The following is a 12048-nucleotide window of genomic DNA, read 5'->3' on the forward strand; positions in this document are numbered from 1 at the left end:
CAGGCCTGATGTTTACCTAGGAATATAATGTGTTCAAGTTAAAATTTTGCCTTATTAAAATAAAACCAAAAAACTATTGCCTTTTTTAAAAACTTTTTTTATTGAGTTATAATCATTTTACAATGTTGTATCAAATTCCAGTGTAGAGCACAATTTTTCAGTTATACCTGAACATATATATATTCATTGTCACATTTTTTTCGCTGTGAGCTACGATAAGATCTTGTATATGTTTCCCTGTGCTATACAGTATAATCTTGTTTATCTATTCTACATTTTGAAATCCCCATTTGTCCTTTCCCACCCCCTGCCCTCTTGGCAACCACAAGTTTGTATTCTATGTCTATGAGTCTGTTTCTGTTTTGTATTTATGTGTTTTTTTGTTTGTTTTGTTTTCTTTTTTTTTTTAGATTCCACACATGAGTGATCTCATATAGTATTTTTCTTTCTCTTTCTGGCTTACTTCACTTAGAATGACATTCTCCAGGAACATCCATGTTGCTGCAAATGGCACTATGTTGTCTGTTTTTATGGCTGAATAGTCAAAAAACTATTGTCTTTTTTTATTGAAGTATAGTCAGCTTACAGTATTATATCAATTTCTGGTGTACAGCATAATGGTTCAGTCATACATACACATACTCCTTTTCATATTCTTTTTCATTATAGGTTATTACAACATATTGAATACAGTTTCTTGTGTTTTATGGTAGAAACTTATTGTTTATCTAGTTTATATATAGTAGTTGGTATCTGCAAATCTCATATTCCCTTTATCCCTTCCCATCCGCTTCCCCCTCTGGTAGCCACAAGTTGTTTACTATGTCTGTGAGTCTGTTTCTGTTTTGTAAGTAAGTTTATTTGTGTCTTCTTTTTTTTTTTTTTTTGAAGATTCCACATATATGAGTTAGCTTAAGGTAGTTCAATCATCCTTTGAGGATAGTCACAGAGTAATGTAAATATAATCATCTCCTTATGTGGTGGGACCTGTCCAAGCTCAAGAAACTCAGATGGGTGTCTCCATGGTGTTCCAGGGTTGGACCATGACCATGTGTTGTGAATACATGTTGACATATATAAATGTATATATTGTGAAAAGTAGTCTGAGGGCCCCTCTTTAGCCTTAATGTCCCAGCTATAGTCTCAATTGTGCTGAGTTAGAGAACAACTAGTAAAGCTGGTAACTGATTCCCCTTGTCTTCTTTTGTTTCCATGATACAGGTTAAAACCAGGATGGGGAAAACGTTAAGCAAGCACGTAGATCTAGCACATGCCATCATACTGGCTGAGAATTGATGCTCACGTCTACTTGGAGCTAGCCCAGAGCGGAGGCACGCCCCCTGCGAAGGCTGTTGGTGAACCTCCTGTGTGTGACTCTGTCCTGTTTCGGTTGGAGTTTCTTGGAATGACAATACAGAAGTAAGTAAATAATTTTTAAAGGAAAAACTTTAAAACTCAATTCAAATAAGCAGAGTTCTATATACCAGATTTTCAGCATATATTGGCGAGGTCACTTGTGCTACACCAGATTACTTTTTGTCCTTATTATGGATTTTTCAGGCAGAATTCCAGGCCAAATGTTAAGTTTTAAACCAAGCTGAGGGTAACAGGTTTTCATCTTTTCTCGTTGTGTCTGGGCACTATTATCTAGGCGTTAAATCAGCAACTTCAGATTTTGATTCTATTTATCTTGTTCTGAATTACATTTCGGGCCAAAGAAGGAAATACATAGGTATTAGATATATTGATCATCTCCTCAGACTCCTGGTATTATCTCTTCTCTCTCCTTGCCAAAATAAAGAGGATATCAAGTTTGATTAGTTAATAAACTCTAATAATAATTATGGCTTTCAGAAACCTATACTGTTACAGAAATACTGAAGTGTTTTTTATAGTGTCCTTAACAGCCTCTGTCTGCTTTATGTATGAGAAAAGGAATTCCTAATTTTGGGCAACAGATTCATAAAAACCTCTTATTTTTCTGTTACACATATTTAATTTATTTAATATATTTGTGTATGGCATGGCAACCTGTATGCTTGGCATGCTAGGTTTCAGGCTGTGGACTTGATTTGTGCTTTTGTTTTTTATGTGGTGAGATGAAGGGTAGACATTTCTCTGCTATGCCCAGCTCTGTCTCATTCTCTCCATCTCAGTATATCAGTCTCCAGGTAGTGTAGCCTGAGACACGAGCTTGCTCAATTTATGATAGCAATTCAGAGCTCTACCATGTTGTACAGAACTTTTCAGCTTATATAGGTAAGTGAGAAATTTTTCAGTAGAGCCATTGAAAATACCTGGCATATTGGGGGTAATAGGATTTTTCTTCCCTAAGAGAGAACTTACTTTTTATTCATACATGGTCATTAATTCTTGATTGATTTGTGTACTAAGTTGTCTAAAACTTAGAATTCGAAAGGGATGTTTTTCAGTCCTCTCTACACATAATTCTAATATTAATGCCATATGCCTGTATGTTTTGCAAAATTTTTCCATTTGGCTTGAACTATTTTGGTAAGAACCAGAATCTAACTAGAACCCAACCATCAGATAAAAAAGTTTCCCAAATTTGGAGGAAGCATTTCTCCTTAAAAATCCTGCCAAATTTATAGAAGGGATTGTAACATTGAATATAGCCTATTGAATAACTGAGATTTTACTCAAAGAAAATCTTTATTTAGTGATTCCTTACAGTATACTAACAAGATATTTTCATGTATTTTTATTTGAACAAAGATTATTTTACTGAAAACTAAGGTTCCTCAGTGACACCATATATTTTATTTATCCTCTCTTCAGTAGTTCATGGTAGCAAACAGACATGTGGGAATGTGGAGGTATTTGTGAAGATTAGTAGTTTGGGGAAATAGTCTTGAAAAAATGACCTTTTTATCCTTGAAAAGTGCTTTTGAAAACACAGTTTAAATACATTTTTGTGAGAATCCTGGAAATACAAAATATGGTATTGCAATTTTGACCTATATTTAACTGATTAATGTGTTAACTTTTATTAAAGAATTACATTCATAACCAAGATATGGATGCTAGGTTTGCTTGTTGCTTCTGGGGAGTTGTTGCTCCCAGGCCCTCTCAGTTGACAGAGCAAGGAAATATAGCCCATATGTATCCACCTAATTGTAAATATTTCTATATGTGAACATACATATCTATATTAAGCTAAATATGAATTCATACTGATGTCTTCCACTTAAAGACATGACCACATGGCTCATTCTAGCTTTCTCACCTTGTTTGTAAACTCTCATTCAAACAGTGAAAGATCTCGCTTCCACCATCCACCACCAATTTATGTAATTGTTCATTTGCAGTATACATGTATAGTGTTATCAGAATGGTGAAGCTGTACCCCTGTGAAAGAAAAAACCTTATTAACTGGAGTACTGTGCTGCTTACTACAGTTCCTGTTGCTTTCAATCTTACAGTCTCCTTTCAATTCCAAAGTTACTTAGTTAAGCCTATTTCTGTCACCCACTTCAGTGAGATTGTTTCATACGTTTTAATAGTTATATGTTTGTCAAATTCTGCTTTCCAATCTGCTGTCCAATCTTTTCCAATCTCTACTTCCCAAAAGATATTTTTTTTTAATTTTGTAAATTGAGGTTTACTCTTCCGGCTCAAAAATTCTATGGATATTGACAAAGGAATAATGTCACGTGTCCACCATTTTAATATCATAGAGATCATTGCAATTTCCTAAAAAAAATTCCCAGTGTTTCACCTATTCAATCCTCTTCCTTCTACCCTCCCCTCTGGTACTGCTGATCTTTTTGCTGTCTCAATAATTCTGCCTTTTTTACGCAATATCATATAGTTAGAATCAAAAAGTAGGTAGCATTTTCAGAGAAACTTGTTTCACAGCAATAGATATCTAACATTCATCTATTTCTTCTTGCAGCTTGAGAGTTCTTCCTTTTTATTACTGAATAATATTCTATATTGTATGGGTGTACCACAATTTATCAATTAACCTATTCAAAGTCATCTAAAATTGCTCTCAGTTTTTGATGATTATAAGAAATTCTGCAGTAGGCATTTGTGTGTACATTTTTATGTGCTCTAAGTTTTCATTTCATTTGGATAAATATATGGGCTCATGATTGCTGAAGAGTATGGTGAAACTGTTTTTAGATTTGTAAGAAAGGACAGGCTGTCTTCCATTTTAAATTCCGGCAATAAGAATAATTACTGCTGTGCATAATTGTCAGGATTTGGTATTGTTTAAGTCTATAAATTTTAGCCACTTGGATCAGTGTATAGTGGTATCTCACTATTGTTTTAGTGTGCATTTCTGTAATGACAAATTGTGTTGAGTGTCTTTTAATGTGCTACTTACCATCAGTTTATCTTTAGTGCAGATTCTGTTCAGGTCCGTTGTCCATTTTTTAAATCCAGTTGATTATTTTCTTGTTGTTGAGTTTTAAGGGTTCTTTGTGTATTTTAGATACGGGTTCTTTGTGTATTTTAGATACCAGTCCTTTATCAGATGTATGTTTTGTAGTTATTATCTCCCATCTGTGACTTGTATTTGTATTCTCTTGGTAGGGTCTTTCATAGCATAGACATTTTAAATTTTAATAAAGCCTGAGTTATGAATTTTTTCCTTTACAGATCAAATTTTTGAGCCTGTCATTATAAATTCATCATCAAACTCAAGGTCACTCTTAAACATATGAACACATATTTTTAACTAGTTCCATATATACATTTTAAACTAATCTAAAATCACCTTCAAATAACATTATATACCACTTCATATGTTAAGGTATTTTTTTTTTATTGAAGTATAGTCAGTTTACAATGTTTTTAACAGTATTTCCAATTCCTCATTCCCATTTCTTATAACATTGCTGTCATTCATTTCACTTATCCATTTCCAGCTATAATAACCCAGTGCATTCTAAACAATTATAGTTATACCAATATAGAATAAAAATAAAATATTTTATTTTACCCTTAGTTATTCCTTCTGTGATATACTTCCTTTCTTTATACAGATTCAATTTCTGACCTATATCATTTTCCCTCTGCCTGAAGAACCTCTGTTAACATGTTTGCAGAATGAGATTGCTGGCAGAGACTTCTCTTACCTTTTGGTTGTCTGATAATTTTTATTTCTCCTTCACTAAGGGATAATTCTACTAGACATAGAATTTTAAATTGATGATTTTATTCTTTCAACACTTGAAGTACTTCATCCCACTCTCTTCTTGCTTGTGCTTTTCTTACAAGAAGTTGGCGATAATCCTTATCCTTGATCTTCTGCAGGTAATGTATTTTTTCCTCTGGCTTCTCTTCAGATTTTTCTCATCTTTGATTTTCTGTATATAGAATGTATTATGCCTAGTTGTTGCATTTTTGACATGATAATCATGTTGGATATTTTCTGGGCTCCCTGGGTCTGTGATCTGGTTGATGTTTTTATGTTTTAAAATTTCTTGATGATGACTGCTTCAGGTATTTATTCACCTCTCTCTCTCTTCTCCTTCTGGTATTCCAATTACTCATATATTACAACTTTGCAAGTTCTCCCACAGTTCTTGGATGTTCTGTTTTGTTTTTTGTTTTGTTTTTTTTTTTGTTTGTTTTTTTGCTCTTGGCATTTTAGTTTGAAATATTTCTCTTGAACTATCTTAAATCTCTCTGAGTCTTTCTTCAGCCGTGTCTGGTCTACTGATGAGCCCATCAAAGACATTCTTTATTTCTGTTACAGTTCTTTTGATTTCTGGTATTTCCTTTTGATTCTTTCTTAGAGTTTTCATCTCTCTGCTTATATTACCCATCTGTTCTTGCATGTTGTCTACTTTTTTCGTTAGACCCATTAACTTCTTAATCATAGTACTTTTAAATTACCTGTCTGATACTTACAAAATGTGCATCGTCACGGAATCTTATTCTGAAGATCTCTTTATCTCTTCAGACTGTATTTTTTTTCTTTTTTTTTCTAAACCTTATGCCATTTTGTTTTTTGGGGGGGTTAGGGGTAATTAGGTTTATTTATTTGCTTGTTTGTTTTATGGAGGAGGTACTGGGGATTGAACCCAGGACCTTGTGCATGCTAAGCATGTGCTCTACTACTTGAGCTATACCCTCCCCCCTGTACTTTTTTTTTCTTGATTTGCCGTGCCTTGTAATTTTATTGCTGTTGTTGTTGAAAGCCAGACATGTTGTATCAGTAATAGGTACTGAGGTAAATAGACCTTTAATGTGAAGATATATGCTAATCTGGCTAGAAATTGAGCTGTATTTAGTGTTTGCTATAACTCTAGGTTCAGAGGCTTCAGATTCCTCTAGCTTCCTTATTTATGTCTCCTCTCTTGACTTTAGGCTTTCCTAAGTAGTCTTCCTCAAAGAGTGTCTGCTTCTAACAGTTCTTTCAGCTGTAATCCCAGTTATTATACTGGAGTCCTGTTGGCTTAAGTTTTAAGGTATGAGGGAGGGGAAACATTCTACAATATTATAATTAAATCTCACTCCTTTAGTGTGGACCTATGTACTGTTATGACCTTTACAATTATTTCTCCAGTAGTATGTCTTTTATTTCCCCTCATGAGACAAGAAGATTCAGCAGAGAGAAATGCTTGCCCTCCCCAAGACGTGATAAGGCTGTGCTGTATCATTTGCCCTGGACTATGAGCTGTGCTATGAAGAAGGCACTTGTTGTATTTCATATGATTACTCTTATCCTTGCCCTGTCAGAGTTGTAAAGAATCTTTCTTAGCCTTTTCCATGAGAACTTTGTGGGGTTCTTGGAAATAAAACCCATGGAAGTTCGGGGGTATGTATAAAACTTCCCCACAGGAGTTTCTCCCCTCACACTAATCCATATTTAGCCTCCAGTAATTTGCCAAAATTACCACTTAAGCGTTTCTGCAAGGTTTGGCTTCAGCAACATCTGTCCCAAGAAGTAGATCTTGGCTGATTTGCCTGTCTCTCTCAATTTTGCCATGATATTTGCTCTGCATTCTCAGTTCTCTGATATGTCCAAGAAAAAAAATCATTGATTTTCATTTTTTTAGCTTTTTTTTTTTATTATTATAAGGAAAGGAGTGATGACTTCTAAGAACTTGGCATGTTGGGAATAAATCCAAACAACCTATAATATATTTCTTCTCTCATTTTTTAAACTAAATGTTTGAGGCAATGTTACTAAAGATGTCCTTTTCCTCAAAAAATGAAATGCATTAAACATATTCTAGATATTCTACCTTCATGAGGACAGGTTATTCTATGTATTTAGAAGTTGCATAAATGTTATTCCTTCAGATAGAGTAAGTAACAAGAAATCTTACTGTTAGTCAAAATACAAGTATAAATTTAGATCATAATTTCAAATTGGTTATTCTTCAAAGCTGACATAATTTTAATTTACAATGTGGACTCAAGAGTGAAAGAACATTAAATGACTTACTGATCCATAAAGAAACAATTTCAAATTTTACAGCAGACAAAGTGATATAAAATTTTTCCATATTTGTATGTTTAATTCATCAGTGTTTTAAAATATTTGTATCAGTGAAGAAGTGTCTTCAGCCAATTATTTATATAAAAAGTGGCTCATGTGTATTTCTCATAAGAAGAGCTTATTATAGGTAGCCTAAAGCCCATGTAGTGGCTCTAAGGTAGTAGTAAAGTCCCTGATCAGTTCATATTTGTTTCAGTCATTTACAGGTGTGTTTATTTCTTCATGGTCATAAGACAGGAGATCTTTGTCAGCCATCATATATATCTTCCAGGTATTCCAGGTCCAGGTAGGAAGAAAGAGAAAGACAATGGTTTGGACTATTGTCCTATCAAAATATAGAAAGATTATTTAATAAGAAAGTCAACTGCTAAAAATACCTTTAAAATACCTATACTATGTATAGACTGTATAAAAAGTGGGACTTTGTAAAATAGTGAATTCTATTAAGGATTTTGTGAATTTTTTGGTTTGATATTCTGTGCTGCCATTTTTAATCAGTCAAAATTTCATTCAAAAACACAATTGTTAAGAAGAGTACAGTTTATAAGTAAAATAATTGAATATTTAGCTGAAATAACATTTTTTTAAAACTTCTGAGAAATTAATGTCATTATTGTTTATCATAATATACATATTTCTCAGGGGAAATTCACCATTGGCTATGAAAAAAATTATTATTTGAAGCTCCTTCTGGAAACTTAACATGGGAAAAATGTATGGACATTCTTCTTTTTTCTTTTTTTTTTTACTTTTTTTTATTGAGTAATAGTCATTTTACAATGCTGTGTCAAATTTCAGTGTAGAGCACAATTTTTCAGTTATACATGAATATACATATATTCATTGTCACATTTTTTTTTTGCTGTGAGCTACCACAAGATCTTGTATATATTTCCCTGTGCTGTACAGTATAATCTCGTTTATTTATTCTACATTTTGAAATCTCAGTCTGTCCCTTCCCACCCCCTGCTCTCTTGGCAACCACAAGTTTGTATTCTATGTCTATGAGTCTGTTTCTGTTTTGTATTTATGTGTTTTTTTGTTTGTTTTGTTTTCTTTTTTTTTTTTAGATTCCACACATAAGTGATCTCATATGGTATTTTTCTTTCTCTTTCTGGCTTACTTCACTTAGAATGACATTCTCCAGGGACATCCATATTGCTGCAAATGGAGTTATGTTGTCGGTTTTTATGGCTGAATAGTATTCCATTATATAAATACACCACATCTTCTTTATCCAGTCATCTGTTGATGGACATTTAGGCTGTTTCCATGTCTTGGCTATTGTAAATTGTGCTGCTATGAACATTGGGGGGCAGGTGTCTTTTTGAAGTAGGATTCCTTCTGGATATATGCCCAGGAGTGGGATTCCTGGGTCATATGGTAAGTCTATTCCTAGTCTTTTGAGGAATCTCCATACTGTTTTCCACAGTGGCTGCACCAAACTGCATTCCCACCAGCAGCGTAGGAGGGTTCCCTTTTCTCCACAGCCTCTCCAGCATTTATTGTTTGTGGACTTTTGAATGATGGCCATTCTGACTGGTGTGAGGTGATACTTCATTGTAGTTTTGATTTGCATTTCTCTGATAATTAGTGATATTGAGCATTTTTTCATGTGCCTATTGATCATTTGCATTTCTTCCTTGGAGAATTGCTTGTTTAGGTCTTCTGCCCATTTTTAGATTGGGTTGTTTGTTTTTTTCTTATTAAGTCATATGAGCTGCTTATGTATTCTGGAGATCAAGCCTTTGTTGGTTTCATTTACAAAAATTTTCTCCCATTCCGTAGGTTGTCATTTTGTTTTACTTTTGGTTTCCTTTGCTGTGCAGAAGCTTGTAAGTTTCATTAGGTCCCATATGTTTATTCTTGCTTTTATTTCTATTGCTTGGGTAGACTGTCTTAGGAGAACATTTTTGAGGTGTATGTCAGATAATGTTTTGCCTATATTTTCTTCTAGGAGGTTTATTGTATCTTATCTTATGTTTAAGTCTTTGATCTATTTTGAGTTTATTTTTTTGTATGGTGTAAGGGAGTGTTCTAGCTTCATTGATTTACATGCTCAACATCATTTGCTGAAGAGACTGTCTTTATTCCATTGTATATTCTTGCCTCCTTTGTTCAAGATTAGTTGACCAAAAGTTTGTGGGTTCATTTCTGAGCTCTCTGTTCTGTTCCATTGGTCTATATGTCTGTTTTTGTACCAATACCATGCTGTCTTGATGACTGTAGCTCTATAGTATTGTCTGAAGTCTGGGAGAGTTATTCCTCTAGCTTCTTTCTTTTTCTCCAGTAATGCTTTGGCAATTGTAGGTCTTTTGTGGTTCCATATAAATTTTATTATGATTTGTTCTAGTTCTGTGAAATATGTTCTGGGTAATTTGATAGGGATTGCATTAAATCTATAGATTGCCTTGGGCAGTGTGACCATTTTAACAATATTGATTCTTCCAATCCAGAAGCGTGGGATATCTTTCCATTTTTTAAAGTCTTCTTTAATTTCCTTCATCAATGGTTTATAGTTTTTTCTGTATAATTCTTTCACCTCCTTGGTTAGATTTATTCCTAGGTGTTTTCTTACTTTGGATGCTATTTTAAAGGGGTTTGTTTCTTTACTTTCTTTTTTTGTTGATTCATCATTAGTGTAAAGAAATGAAACTGAGTTTTCAACGTTAATCTTGTAACCTGCTAACTTGCTGAATTCTTCGATCAGCTCTATGTTCATTCTTGAGAAGTAAAGTTTCATAAACAGAATAAACAGAAGTTTAAATATTTAATTCTATCAAATGATTTTTGGAGGATTATAAATACATTGTTATTTCAGTCAATAGAATCCAGATTTATGTATCTGTTATATATATATGAAGACATACATTAATTAGATATCTGTTAAGAGTGTTGGCATAAAAGGATAATTCAGTATTAAAAATTTCAGTGTTGAAAGATGGATGAAGATTGAAATTATGGGAAAGCAAAAGGATACTTAAATGCACTAGAGACTGACTGTGGGAGTGTGTGTGTGTCTATTAAATGCAAAAGAACGTAACAAAGAAAAATGGTTAGGCTTCCACTTCCAGTTGAGGATGGGGAAAGAGAAGACCAAGAAAAATCTGCATAATCTTAAAGTCGTATAAATCTATGATTATTTGTGAGCTGTGTACACTAAAGCCTTGATAAATTGCTAATCAGCAAGCAGAGCTCTTCCTAGTTTAATAGCAAGCTACAGTAGCTTCTGGTTGCAAAAATTGGTGGAAGTGAAGGCCTTCCAGGGACAGAAAATCAAGCAGGTGAAGAAGAGATCAATCGATCTAATGGTAATGACTGAGGCAGAGGGATTGATTGGCATATCTGGAAAACTCAAAGCAACAACAATTATCTCAAAATAGAAATTCTCCACACCCTAGTCCTCTACCAAATTTTGCTGAGGGGTGGCAAGTGATGGGACTGAAGGCAGAGAGAAACTAGTGTCTTGCCAATTCTCCTGGTTCTTGGAATTACTGATTTCTAATGCAGTATTCCTGCTCACCTTCCTTCAGCCTTCAGGCTCAAACACTAGCCAAGAAAACTAATCACCAGGTAGCTATAGCAACAGCAGAAGCAGCACATACTACATGCTATAAATTTTACCATTAATTTTGTATGTGTATATACACAATCATACATATAGATGTAAATTTATATATAAAATGTACATTATATATATATATTTGCTTTTTTAATAATTGGGATAGGAGTATCCTATAATAATTTGAAACATGCATTTTTGATTATATATACTGCTTAACCATTTTATCTTAACTTCCTTTTTAAATTTTTTAGGTTTTTTTTATTGAAGTATAGTTAATTTATAATGTTATGCTAGTTTCAGGTATACAACAAAGTGATTCAGTAATACACACACACACATATTTTCTATCATAGGTTATTATAAGATATAGAATATAATTCCATGTGCTATATAGTGGGGCCTATTTTTTTTATTGTAGTATAGTCACTTTACAATGTTGTGTCAATTCCTGGTGTACAATGTAATGTTTCAGTCATACATATATTCATTTTAATATTTTTTATTATAGATTACTACAAGATATTGAATATAGTTCTCTGTGCTATACAGAAGAAGCTTATCATTTATTTATTTTAGATACAGTAGTTAATATCTGCAAATATTGAACTCCTAATTTATCCCTTCCTACCCACTTTCCTACCTGGTAACCGTAAGTGTGTCTTCTATGTCTATGAGTCTGTTTTTGTTTTGTAAATAAGTTTCTTTGTCTTTTTTTTAATATTTCACATATGAGTGATACCATATATTTTTCTTTCTCTTTCTGGCTTCCTTCACTTAGACTGTTGGTCTCCAGGTCCATCCATGTTGTTGCAGATGGCATTATTTCATTCTTTATGGCTGAGTAGTATTAGTATTGTATAAATTATACCACAGCTTCTTTATATAGTCATCTGTCAATGGACATTTAGGTTGTTTTCATGTCTTGGCTATTGCAAATAATGCTGCTATGAATATTGGGGTGCATGTATATTTTTGAATTAGAGTTTTCTCTGGATATATG

The 12048-nt window shown here is 33.4% G+C and overlaps 1 long non-coding RNA gene across 1 annotated transcript in view; it reads left to right on the top strand.

Moving 5' to 3' along the window:
* Positions 1–904: 904 nt before the first annotated feature.
* LOC116664206 overlaps positions 905–12048 on the top strand; it is a 260804-nt gene continuing 249660 nt past the window's right edge. The window contains exon 1 of the long non-coding RNA XR_004320601.1: positions 905–1419. This is a non-coding gene — a long non-coding RNA (uncharacterized LOC116664206). The remainder of the gene's footprint in view (positions 1420–12048) is intronic.

The sequence above is a fragment of the Camelus ferus genome, chromosome 6 (assembly GCF_009834535.1).
Source record: "Camelus ferus isolate YT-003-E chromosome 6, BCGSAC_Cfer_1.0, whole genome shotgun sequence".
In the NCBI taxonomy this organism is placed as follows: Eukaryota; Metazoa; Chordata; class Mammalia; order Artiodactyla; family Camelidae; genus Camelus; species Camelus ferus.